The 11,644-nt window shown below is 57.6% G+C and overlaps 1 long non-coding RNA gene across 1 annotated transcript; it reads right to left on the reverse strand.

Annotated features, from left to right (window-relative positions):
* Positions 1-1,463: 1,463 nt before the first annotated feature.
* On the reverse strand, positions 1,464-4,845 carry LOC141945910 (uncharacterized). Its single transcript, XR_012629673.1, has 3 exons — positions 4,329-4,845; positions 3,962-4,110; positions 1,464-3,136 (listed from the first exon to the last, which is right to left on the reverse strand). It is a non-coding gene; the product is annotated as an uncharacterized LOC141945910 (long non-coding RNA).
* Between the last annotated feature and the right edge of the window lie 6,799 nt (positions 4,846-11,644).

Consider the following 11,644-nt stretch of genomic DNA (forward strand, 5'->3'; position numbering starts at 1 on the left):
GAGAGAGAGAGGGAGGGAGGGAGAGAGGGAGGGAGCTCTTCCGAGCCGCGGAGCGCCTTTCCTGGCTGCCTGTCTTGCCTTCTCCTCTCTTGCGCCCTGATCCCTTCCCTCCTTCCTCTCCTCTCCGAGGTTTGCAATCCAAACGTCACCAATCAATACGAACCCCGGCTCTGTGGGTGCGTGTGTGCGTGTGTGTGCGTGTGTGAGCGTGTTTGTTGATCCTGACCTGCTGGACTTCAAAAATCTGCCGCTTCCGACTCCCTCCCAGCCTGTAAGTTCAGAATTACAACCTTCTACATCTATGCAAACTTTTATTTATTGGAGAATTCCTTTCTCTACGAGAAAGAGAAATTGTCACCATGTGATCGGCTAATTTCTGACACACGGGGCTTTACCCCTCCCCCAGCGTGGGGAAAAAATATCTCCCGTGGATCTCTTTGAACTGTGCACAATCCATAACTTTGGCAATGTATATACAGTGTTATTTCTGCAAGGCAGTTTTCCAGGGTTAGGGGAGGTGGTTGCATTCTGCTAAATGGATCCTTTGTGGTGAGTGCAGATTTATGCCCAGTTTTGATTTATAATTAAATTAGCTTCTAATTTGCAATATGTGTGTCTGTGTTTAAAATGTATCTAATCTGTGAAATTGAGGACGGGGGCACTTTAAATGAAAATCTACCTTTCGCCTCAAGGGTTTCTTTATGAAGGGATAGCTGGGAGGGCAGCGTGCAGCAGGAAAGCGGGGCTATAATTTCCATTAGGAGATGTCAATCAATCCTTCTTTTCAATACATCAATTAATAAATCCGATTGGTGCTGCGGGCTGCCCCCCAGGCACTCTTTCTGGCCGGATGGGGCAGTGTGAGGGGAAGGCGAACTTTAGCAGGGAAGTCCCCGCAGGCAGCCCCCGGCCCGGCCCGGCCCGGCCCACCCCCTCCTCACCCCCCCCGCCCCGGCCCTGCACCGTGCTCCGGGACCGGCTCCAGCCCCGGCAGCCCGGCCCCGGCCCGGCGCGGCGCTGGGGCCGGCGAGCGAAGCCGGCGGGACTCTCCCCGTCGGCTCTCGGGCTCCGGCAGAGCTGAATTAACCCAACCTGGTGAGATACGGTCGATTCTTTCGCCCCCACGCGCGCGCCAGAGTCACGGCGCGGCGGTGGGGGTGTGCACACGCGGTGAGAGTCAGGCCTGGGACCCCCCGTCTTCGTTGATTTATATTTAGGCTTCACTTATTTAAACGACACCCACCCCCCACCCCCCGCACTGCGTCCCACCCCACGCAGCTCTAACCCGGGCAATAAACATCCTCGTTTTGTTCGGTTATTTTCCAACGGAACCGCAGCATCTAGCTTTCATTTTTCACAATTAAAGAGGGGCCGGGATGGTGGGGAGCTCCTCCAGCCCGACAGCTCGTCCTAGCTCTCTCTGCTCTTAGAGTGCGCTCCAAATCAGCGGGGAAACGGGGGGAAAAGAGTATTTATTTATTACTTTTTTTTTTTTTTTTTTTTTTTTGAACGGGCAAATATAGGAATTCCGTGGTCTCTCTTTAATGTAGCAATGACACCAATTCCTCTTCCTTTTTAAGTGGCTCTGGTAGTTCAGAAGAGCACCACGGTGGTGGGAAGGCGGGTGGCCGTGGGAAGCCCGAGAACCGCGCGGTGCGGGTGTGCCCGGTGCCCGCCCGGGGAAGGCTGGCCCAGCGGGGACAGGGCAGGGCTGTGGATGGGGCCGGCGTCGGGACAGAGCGGCAACGAGGTCCTCCCGTTGGGTCTCTGCCCTCAGAGCTTCACGGAGTCAGAAAAACCCGACAAACGAAACCAATTCAATGTGCCGCCTCTCCCTGCCAGCGCACACGCGGTATTTTATAGAAATCCGGCTAAAGAAACGGCTGACTTTTCTGAAACCCCGGCCGATGTAAAAAGGACACTTAGAGGGGGGGGGGAGCATCCTCAAACTACTCCGTAGCCATCATCATCATCATCATCCAGCCTGTCCGTTTGATTTAAAAACAGCACGATAGGGAACACGCTGTCACTGAACGCTGCCTCCTCAGCTTCCCCTTTTTTACCCCCCCAGCCACACAGCTTTTTACCCTCAGATTTGCGGGCTGCCGGTGGCGGTTTGAGCTGCTCGGCACAAACGTCTTTTGCGTGTCTCCAGCAAGCGGAGCAACGCTGGGTAAACATAGGGCTGGGAGTGGGAGCACGGGCAGTCGGGGCTGCGGGGCTGAACTTCGGGAAGGAAAGAAGTGAAAAGAAGAGAGAGAGATTGAGAGAGAGTCTCCCAGGCAGCTTGATCCCATTAGCTCCGTCCTTGGGTTGCATATTTATACGGTCTAGGAGGTGAACAGATGGACTATCAATTTAATTCCATCTTCAACACCATCAGAGATTGATTTTCTACTCGCTTTTAATTTTGCCATAATTAATTAGATCATTACAACTGTTTTCTATTGATCTCCCTATTTAAACCTCAGATGCAAAGGGACTTCGGCAGATCCTTTTAAAACACAGAAGGGAAAAGGAACAGAGGGGGTTGCAAACTTTCTGAAGGTTTTTTTCAGTTTCGACTTAGAAGATTTTCGGTGCAGAACAGCAAAAAAAAGCCGCTGTGGCCTTTTCTTTTAGGAGGCCTTTTTCGTTGCCTTTATATTTTTCCTTTACGTTTTGGTGAATCTTTCTCATATTTTTGTACAATATACAGCGTATATAACAGATTTAATTGGTTCGATTATGAAAATATACGCTCGCACGTGTAGGTGTGTATATGCGCATATAAATACAACGTATTTAACATTAAGATTTACTGAGATGGTGCGGATACATTTATATATGGGGAATCTATCGACAGAAAAGGGATGTGGTTTTCTGAAGGGCGGGTGTTTTTATTTGCCTCCCGTACGTGTGTCTCTGTTTGTGCACCTGAATCACACTCTAGACGGAGGATATTTCACCCCGCAACTCCACCAGAAATGACAAAAGAAAAGAAAACCGGAGCTGCGAGCCCCGGTTCCCAGCGCCCGCCGGAGCCTTTCTTTCCAAGCCTTCCCTTCAGCAAACGCTTGGCAGCCGGGGCAGCAGCACGGCTCTGTGCTGACAGTCGGCGAGGTTCGCATTTTAAACCTCTATGTCCCTTTTTCCCCTGCAAAAAAAATATCCCTAAATCAAAAGCTCCGTTTATATACCTAATCTGAGGGAACCAAACCGCGTAACTGTGCTTTTACGGCGAGCGGCAGCGCCGAGGAAGACCTCTCCTCTCCGGCGGGGTTTGTTTGAAGCTTTGTTTGCAAATCATAAAATTGACGGCGGGGAGCGGGGGGGCGATCCGGAGAGCCGTCGGTCGGCGGGGCAGGTTTCGGGGGGCTCAGAGCCGGCGTGGCGGCCCCCGCAGCCCCGTTCCCGGGGCGCAGCTGCTCCGCGCCCCGGCCCCGCAGGGACCTGGGGCTGCCGGAGAGCCCCGAGGCGGGGACAGTGCAGGTCCAGAAGCAAAAGAGCCACCACAGCGAGCAAAGTTTCACGGGGTGGGGAGGCAGTCGGTGGGGGAAGAGTTTAGGAGATGCCCTGAACTTTCTACGGACAGGAGGGAACTCCGGGACTGGGGCAAATCGCCAAAACCGGAGGCCGGGGGGCTCAGAGCGGCTGGCGGGGGGGCGGCGAGGCAGGGCCCGGGGGGGGACGAGGCTTGGCCCGGCTCTCGCTCGCGTCTGGAGGCTCCGCTGCGAGTCCTTGCAAAGGAACACGGTGGGGACCCAGCCCTTCGAGAGGGGCTGGAGCGGGCACCCTTTAGGAAAGGGGTCATTCAGCAGGCGAGACGGCAAGTGTTAGAGGGGAATCTGGCGAGGCGAGGAGGGTGTGTGTGGAGGAGAGCAGAGGTAGGCTGCCTCCTGCCAAAGGAGGGAGTTGGGGGTGACGGTCTCATCCCTCCCTGCTGAATATTCAGCGCCCCCCCCCCCCCCCCCCCCCTTACCTGCTCTCCCTGAGCTCTGAGCCATGGCTCCTCTGCCTAATGGCCCGTCTCCCCGGGACGGCTGCAAACCAGTAGATCCGTCGCGGCCTTTTCTTCGCTTCTCTCCTCCCCGCTTGGGTGTCTTGCTTTCCCCCGCTGACTTTCGAGATCTAGGCGCAACCACCCAAAACTAAACGGTTTAGATAACAACACACACACACACACCAGAGCACCACCACCACCAAAAAAAAAAAAAAAAAAAAAAGTAGCCAGCCACAGAGAAAGAAACGCCGCTCTACTGAGCCGGGACAGGCTAAAAGGAGGGGAAAATAAATAACAATCAAAGCAAATGCAGCGCTGCTGCTTATAAAAGTGTAGAGGGACTCACCTGCTCCAGTGTAGCAGGGCTGTGCAGCCGGGGAGGAAAGGGGCTGGGGGGTGGGGTGGGGTGTCCTGTGGGGGGGCAGCGCCTGGACTTTGAATCTGCTTCCCCTTGCCCCCCTCCCGCAAACTGGCTACCTGTAGGGAAGTCTTGTTGCAACAGCAGATTAATTTGTTGTCTTATTACCATAAAAATGTGCTCGGAGAGGGGCTGGCAGGGAGACGGGGACGCGGGACAGAGGAGGAACTTCCTCCAAGTTGAAAAGGGAGGCGGTGGGCTCTGGCTGCGGGGGGAGCGGGCCGGGGCTGGGGCGGGGGCCCGGGCGGTGGCGCAGCCCACCCGGGAGCTGGCAGCGCTCAGCGCTCAGAGCAGGGGCCCGGGCAGCCTCCGGGCCGGAGCCGGGGACTCCGCCGTTTACTTTGGAGGCGGCGGGAGGCAGTCCTGTGAAGTCTGCCCCTGTGAGCGCCCGGCTTTGTGCTCCTGAGGGATTATCTATCTGCCCATCCCTCCGTCCGTCCGTCCATTTATCTGTCCACTCGTCTCTTCCTTGCTCCTACGGCCGCATTTTGGTAAAGGCTTCGCGACTGAAAATAAATAATAAATACAAAGCTCCAAAGAAAAGAAGAAAAATTCCCAGTGCTAAAGACATCACTGAGCGAATATTTTTCTTTCTTTCTCCCCTCCCCTCTTCCATCTCCCCATTGATTGAAAGTCTCTCTCGGCTCCAACAAGGAGTCCCAGGAAAAATGAACCATTCTGCTATCGATTCTTCATTAAAATTACATTTCTGCATTTGCTAAATTGGTTTTAAAAAGCTTCCCCTGTTATTATTGTCTTGTCAGAGCCGGCGGTGCTGGGCAAACAGTATTTAGAAGCTTGGGACCTCTCCAAGATGAGGCTGTTGGGGGTTTTGTGTGTGCATGTGTTTCTTTTTCTAAAGTGTTTAGGAAAATGTTAACACGCAGACTGGCGAAAAGCATGCCCCAGTCGAGGGGATCATTGTAAAATAAAGAAGGTGAGGGAGCGCTTTCCTTCATAACACTTAAAAATCATCGATTGTCGCATCAAGCAAAGAAAAAAAGTTTCATTTTAAATATTAAAATGGGACGCCAGAAGTCAATAATGGCAGCAATGAGTATTTTTCTAAGACGTAGTCTCCAGCCCGCTCTGCAACAGCCGCCAGATCTGTCTGGAGCGGGTCCTCACCTCGCTGCAGCCGGAGCCCCGCTCGCAGCCGCACGCTCCTGCCGCTCTGAAACGTGCTTCCACGGAGAGATGTTTAAATAAGTCCAGCTAACCCTCACACACGCACCAGATTCCTCCGACCTAGCCCCAACAAACCCCACGGAATCCCCCTCCTCCCTCCCCAGACTGGTGTGGGAAAAACCCAGGAGGGACTCTGGGAGATTTACTTTGAATTCTGCAAATCTCTCTCGAAAGAGCAGGGAAGCAGAAATGTCTTCCTGATGTGTTTATCCCCTAATCAGTTCATTAGTTATAAACAACATGACATTAGAAGTTAGGAGGCAGTTGATATTAATTTTTATTTAACTAGTTGATGTTTAATCCGTCACGCCAGGCTGCTTAGAGAGAGCTGCCTGACACAAACCAGTTAGAACTTCATACACCGCGATGATCGTCCGGGCACCGGGACAAACAAACGGCGGCGGGGGGGGGGGGGGCGAGGGGCAGGGAAACGGAGGGGAAGGGGGGCAAACCTGGGAAAGAGGGAAAAGCAGCGAAGGAGGCTGGAAAATTCCCCCCTCCCCGGAATAAAGACAGGGGAAGGGGGGGGGGGGGGGAGGTGAATCGGCAGAGAGAAGGAGGGGGGAAAAGGAGCATGAAAAATATCGCCAGGAGGCTGAGCCGAACGGGCCGGGGGGAGCAGGTGCCGGTGCCAGGCACCCTGCGGGGCGGGGGGCGGCCCGGGGCGGGCTGGGAGACCGGGCCGGGGCCGCCGGGGGGTCCCGACCAGGGGGCAGCGGGGGGCTGCGCCCCGCCGGGCAGAGCGGGAGTCGCCGCCGAGCCAGTCCTCTTCTTAATTAAAAGAGGCGCCGGTTAATTAGAACGGTGCTGACCGAGGGCGAACAGCAACACACGGTGGGGCCAGGGCTTCTCCCGGCTTTCCGGGGTGTAACAGTTCTCTTTGGTGTCAAACCGCGACCCTTCGCCGAAGGGCACAAGAGCCACTGCAGATGGACGGAGTGAGCGATTAAAGACGCAGGACTCGTGGGTCCATTTACGGACACACGTCTCTTCCTACTTTAAAGCCGTGCTGAAGTATTAGCTAACTCGAGCCCAGAATTACAGACTTCCCTGCCGTAATGCCTCGTTTCTCCCCTTGCAGCGAACTGTACGCTACAAACGGGTATAGGCTACCTGTTCGGCCATACACCATCTTTATACACGTGAATCTCTGCTCTTTGCCCACCGACCCCGCCAGCAGGTGGGACCTGCTCGGGACCTTGTTCCCGAGGTGACCGCCGAGCATTATCCCAACACCCCCCTCCTCTGCGGCGGGACCCCCGGCGCTTCTCGCCCCGTGTGAGGGCCCCTGTGCCGCCGCCGTGTGCCCTCCCACTCCGCGCTGTTCGGAACGCGTTGATGTGAGCTAGTATAATTATATCCGCATGTATTTCACAATTAAAGCATTTCTTGGCGAACCAGGAAAACCCTCGGCAGTAGCGCGGTGCATTGCTTGCCCTGGACGCCTGTTCCTCCGCGGGGCTGTGACTACAGGGAAAGTGTTCCTGCCCGCGACCCAGATTTTAATATCAATTTCCATATTAATCAATCACCCCATCTATCTGCTGGATAAAGGAAATAGTTCACATTCCGAAGAAAATTGCCTGCTTTCCTGCGGTTAATAGTTAACTCCGGAATAGAAAGTTCCCAGGGAAATGCGGAGGCAGCGGGAGCGCGGCTCTCCCTGCTCCCAGCGAGCACCGGCCACCTCTTGCCCCGGGAGCGCGGCTGCTCGTACCCCCCACCCCTCCCCGGGAGACCCCCCGGCTCCTCCGCTGCCGGCTCGGGGCTCCGGCTGCCCGCGCGTTTGAGAAAAGGAACCGGGACTGAGTGTTTTAAGGAATAAACTCCTGATGGGGATGTGGGATGCAGGAGAGAGGCAGGCTCTTTCCCCATAGAGAGAGAAAGTGGCTGCAACAGGTAATAGGGCAGCCACCAGCGACACGGGGAGCGGGGGGGGCTTTTCAGCGGCGAGGCGGAACGCACACCGCTTGGCGGTTTGGCTGGAGAGCACCGTAAGGAAACGGGTGCCTGTCCCTTTGTCCGGCGCCCCCTCTCCCTTTCTCCGAGGCAGGCTGTGCTCGGAAGGACAGGGAGCATGTTAAGGAGGGGACCTGCTGAGGAACCGGCGAGGGAGGGGCGGGGGCGAGGCCAGGCCGGACCCCGGCCGGGGGGCTCGGAGGCCGCTCCCTGCGTCCGCCCGGCCGGCAGCCCAGCCCGGGGCAGAGCCGGCCTCTTCCCCAGAGTTTCAGGGTGACTTCAGAGGTGCGGGGATGTCCGTGTCGCTGCCGCTGTGCCCCGCACGGTTGCCTTCGTGCTGGGCTGGCCACCTGGTGCCTTTCGGCCGAGATGGTGGAGTTGGGGAGGGCACAGGGAGAGGGGGAGAGGAGGGAGCGGGCCTCCTCCCCGGTTCGGGGCTGGCTGCGGGGTGAGCAGGAACGCTGCGAGCTACGAAAGTTGGTGGGGATGCTGCTGGCACGGGGGGAGGCGGCCCCGCTGGGGGCAGAGCAGCGGAGTGGGAAGGGGGTTGCGGGAGGGGAGGGGTGGGGTAAGAGCCTGAGGGGAACCGGGCTGGGACCTCTCGGGTGCCCGCGGGACGCACCCCGGCGGAGTGTCGGGCTGTCGCGGAGGGGGGAGCCCACGGAGCTGCGGCAGGCGACGCCGGTGCCGCGGCCTCGGCGTGAAGTTGCCGACCGGGGCCGGGACGTAGCGCGGGGGGGCGGAGCGGGCTGGGCGGGCGGGCGTCCCTGTGCCGCCCTGGGGCGGGGGGCGCACCAAGCCCGGCCGGCTGCGGGAAGCCGGTCCCCGGCCGGGAGCTCCGGCACCGGCCCGGAGGAAACCGGGGCGGGGGGGCCGCAACCCCGCTGGCCCGGGGTTCCCGGCGCCCCCGCGGCGGGGCAGCCTCGGCCCCGTTGCCCGGCGGGGCGGCCGGGCCGCGCATCCCGCCAGAGGGGGCAGTGCAGATCGGCGGGGCCCGGCCCCGCTCCGGGCCTCGCCGGGCACGGCGCTCCGGCCTCGGCCCGAGCAGGGGGCTTCTGCCCCAGCCCCGACGGGGCACGGGGAGGTGTAACCCCTCGCTGCGCTGTGGTGAGACTCAGAGTCAAGAGCGCTTCCCAGAATGTTTCCACGGTCTCGTCCCTTCCCCCCGGCCGGAGGCGGCGCTGACAAAACCGGGCGAAGTCTCACGGGGTCCAGGCTACGGCAGCCCCTGCGCGGGGCCGGCTCGGGGCCGCGGGCGGGTGCCCGGGAGCGCTCTCCCGGGGGTTTGGGAGACGTCGGTGGTCGCTTCGTCCTTTCCCGGGTAGTTCAACACAAGTTTCCAGCCCGAGACTAGCCGGGTGGCCTGCGGATGCCCTGTGCTTAGGGACAGCCTGGGCTAGCAGGGGCCGGGGCGCTGCCCCAGGGCTCGGGAAGCGCGGGGGGTCGCTGCAGGGGTTAGGGGAGGAATGAGGGAGAGGGACACGCAGGTGGGGGACACCCGCTCGCCCTTGCCAGAACTGAAGAAAGGGAAGGGAAAACTGGAAGATCACGTAAAAAAAACCTGAGAGGCTGGAGACACAGAGCGCACTCTGTACTAATGTGCAGAAGAAGGGGAAAATAAAAGAAGGATGGAACTAAGTGAGAAGATGGAAAACTGGATGGATGGATGGATGGATGGATGGCGGAACGGAGAGACAAACACTGATTTTTACTAGTATTGGAGAAAACAGGGCTGAATAAAGAAGGGGACGTTTAATTTGAAGATGTAAGGAGAATTTATGGATAAATAGAACAGAGATAAAATCTTAATGCGAAAAATAGAAAATATGACAAGATGGAAACAGAGGGGGGAAGAATGCCTTGTAGCGTTTGTAGATAGAAAGAAGGGAGTGAGGGGAAAGGAAAGGAAAGGAAAGGAAAGGAAAGGAAAGGAAAGGAAAGGAAAGGAAAGGAAAGGAAAGGAAAGGAAAGGAAAGGAAAGGAAAGGAAAGGAAAGGAAAGGAAAGGAAAGGAGGAAAGGGAAGAGAAAAGAGGTTTTTAAGAGCCGTCAAACAGTTGGTAGAAATCAGAATTAGAACAGAAAAGCAGAAACATTTATGGCAGCCGGCGCCGAGGCTATTTCCCCATTGGCATTTTATGGAGCTCCTAAATCTCAGCTTAACGCTGTTTGGAGCTGTAAGAATTATTTTCCCCCGCACTTTTCTTTTTTAGGTTCACTTCCAGTTTCCACCGCGGGTCTCCCGGAGTCGGGGGAACAGGCGCACGCCCGCGGTCCGCACGCCGGCCCGGAGCAGCTGCGTCCCGCCGGGCAGTGGGCAGCGGGCAGAGAGCAGCGGGCGCTCGCCCCTCCGCGCCCGGCGAGGACGCGGCAGCTCCCGGCCCTCCCGCCCCGGCGTCCCTCGGCAGCCCGGGGGTCCCGCGGGGTGGCAGTGGGAGCGGCTCCCGGCGGCCCCGCAGGCAGAAGCAACAGTTCCCCGGCACGTCGAGGGCGGGAAGGACCCGCTCTCCCCGCGGGGGTGGGCAGGGGCAAAGGCGGCCCCGCCGCGGGGCGGCGGCACGGCCGGGCTGCCCGGCTCCGCAGCTCTCGCCGGACGGGGGGGCGAGGGGTGGGGGACGGCCACGGGAACAACAAAAGAAAGACCTCAAGGTGCGGAGAAGTGGGGGAACGAAGTGGCTCTCCCTGCCCAGGCAGCCCGTCCTTACACGCCGCCTCCACGTCGGTGGAAAACTCCAAACCTCGGTGGAAAACTCCAACACGCCAGGCACTAATAATGATAAGAGGAACAATAATGACAACAATGATAAGGCGTTTCCGTATATTAAAAGCTAGGAAATAAACGTCCTCCTACACCCGCTGCCTCCCCCGTCCCCGGATCTCTGGGACGCGCTGAGTTTTCAGTGTTTCGGGGGCTGGGGTAGGTTTGGGAGAGGCATATTGACGGGAAGAGTGAAAACAGGGAGAGATGTAACTCGTGTGCCTTTCACCTTATTCCGGGAACACAACCATTGTCCTCGTGACAAGAATCTCTGTTATGGTCTGGGAGCTGCAGAGAAAAGGGAAGTTTGCAGGTCTGTCTCCTAACTCCGCTGCGGCCAGCTCCCCCTCGCCCCCCCAGCCTGCCCCGCCACCCCCGGCAGCCCCCGGGCTCTGAACCAGTTGATATAAAAGTGTGTGCGAGCGGGATAAAAGTTCCAGTCTCTCATGAGGGGAGAAGGCTGCAGGGGCAGAAGCAAGTTAATTTCCAGCCGATTTCTCATTACTCTTCTTAACGCCTATAAGGGAGAGAAAATTAGGCACACAGCACACGTTTTGGCCACTTCATAAAAAATGCAGATTTGAGAGATGATGTGAAATGTGCCCTCGAGTCAATGATTAAAGATAGCTGACTACATTTTTTTTTCCTATTTGGAGTTGAGATGAGAAATGCCCCTGAGCTCTGTAGGTCCAGGAAGGGTCCTTTAATAACTGATAAATTGGCCCAAGACCTCCTTCCCCCCCGCCCTGTCCCCTCCACCAGGACACACCGCCGGCCGTCAGGGGAGGGATGCGATTCCCTCCTTTTCACCCGGCGATCAATAGGAAACGCTCTCGGGGGATTATCTCCTGAGAGGTCCTTGTGTGCGTGGACACGGCCGGCCGTGACCCTCCAGCGAGTGGGTGCGGAGGGCTGCGGCCGCTCCTGCCTCGTCCCACTCGTGTCAGTAACTTTCCCTCCCTACCATCCCCTTGGCTTGTCAACTTCGCCTCCGAGGTAAAAAGGACGCAGGGTTCAACAGCATTAAAGATTTGCACTTAAAAATAATTGAGGCGGGAGACGGCCAGCCTGGAAAAAGTAATTGAGGGAGGAGGTGGCCAGCCTGCAAAGAGGCGTATCCACGTTTATTTTGGAAGCGGAGAAAGTTGCGGAGAGTGATGGCAACGGGTATCTCTGGCAGCTGCCATCTTTCCCCTGACTGCCAGGAGCTGGGTCTTCCCGCAAGTTCCCTAAGAAAGTTTTGTCATCGACAAATGTCCATGTAAAGGGAGGGCACCTGCCGCCCCCCACCACGACCACTCGTAAGCGGACAAAGAAGCATTTGCCGAGCCCTGCCAGGGA

The sequence above is a fragment of the Strix uralensis genome, chromosome 7 (assembly GCF_047716275.1).
Source record: "Strix uralensis isolate ZFMK-TIS-50842 chromosome 7, bStrUra1, whole genome shotgun sequence".
Lineage (NCBI taxonomy): Eukaryota > Metazoa > Chordata > Aves > Strigiformes > Strigidae > Strix > Strix uralensis.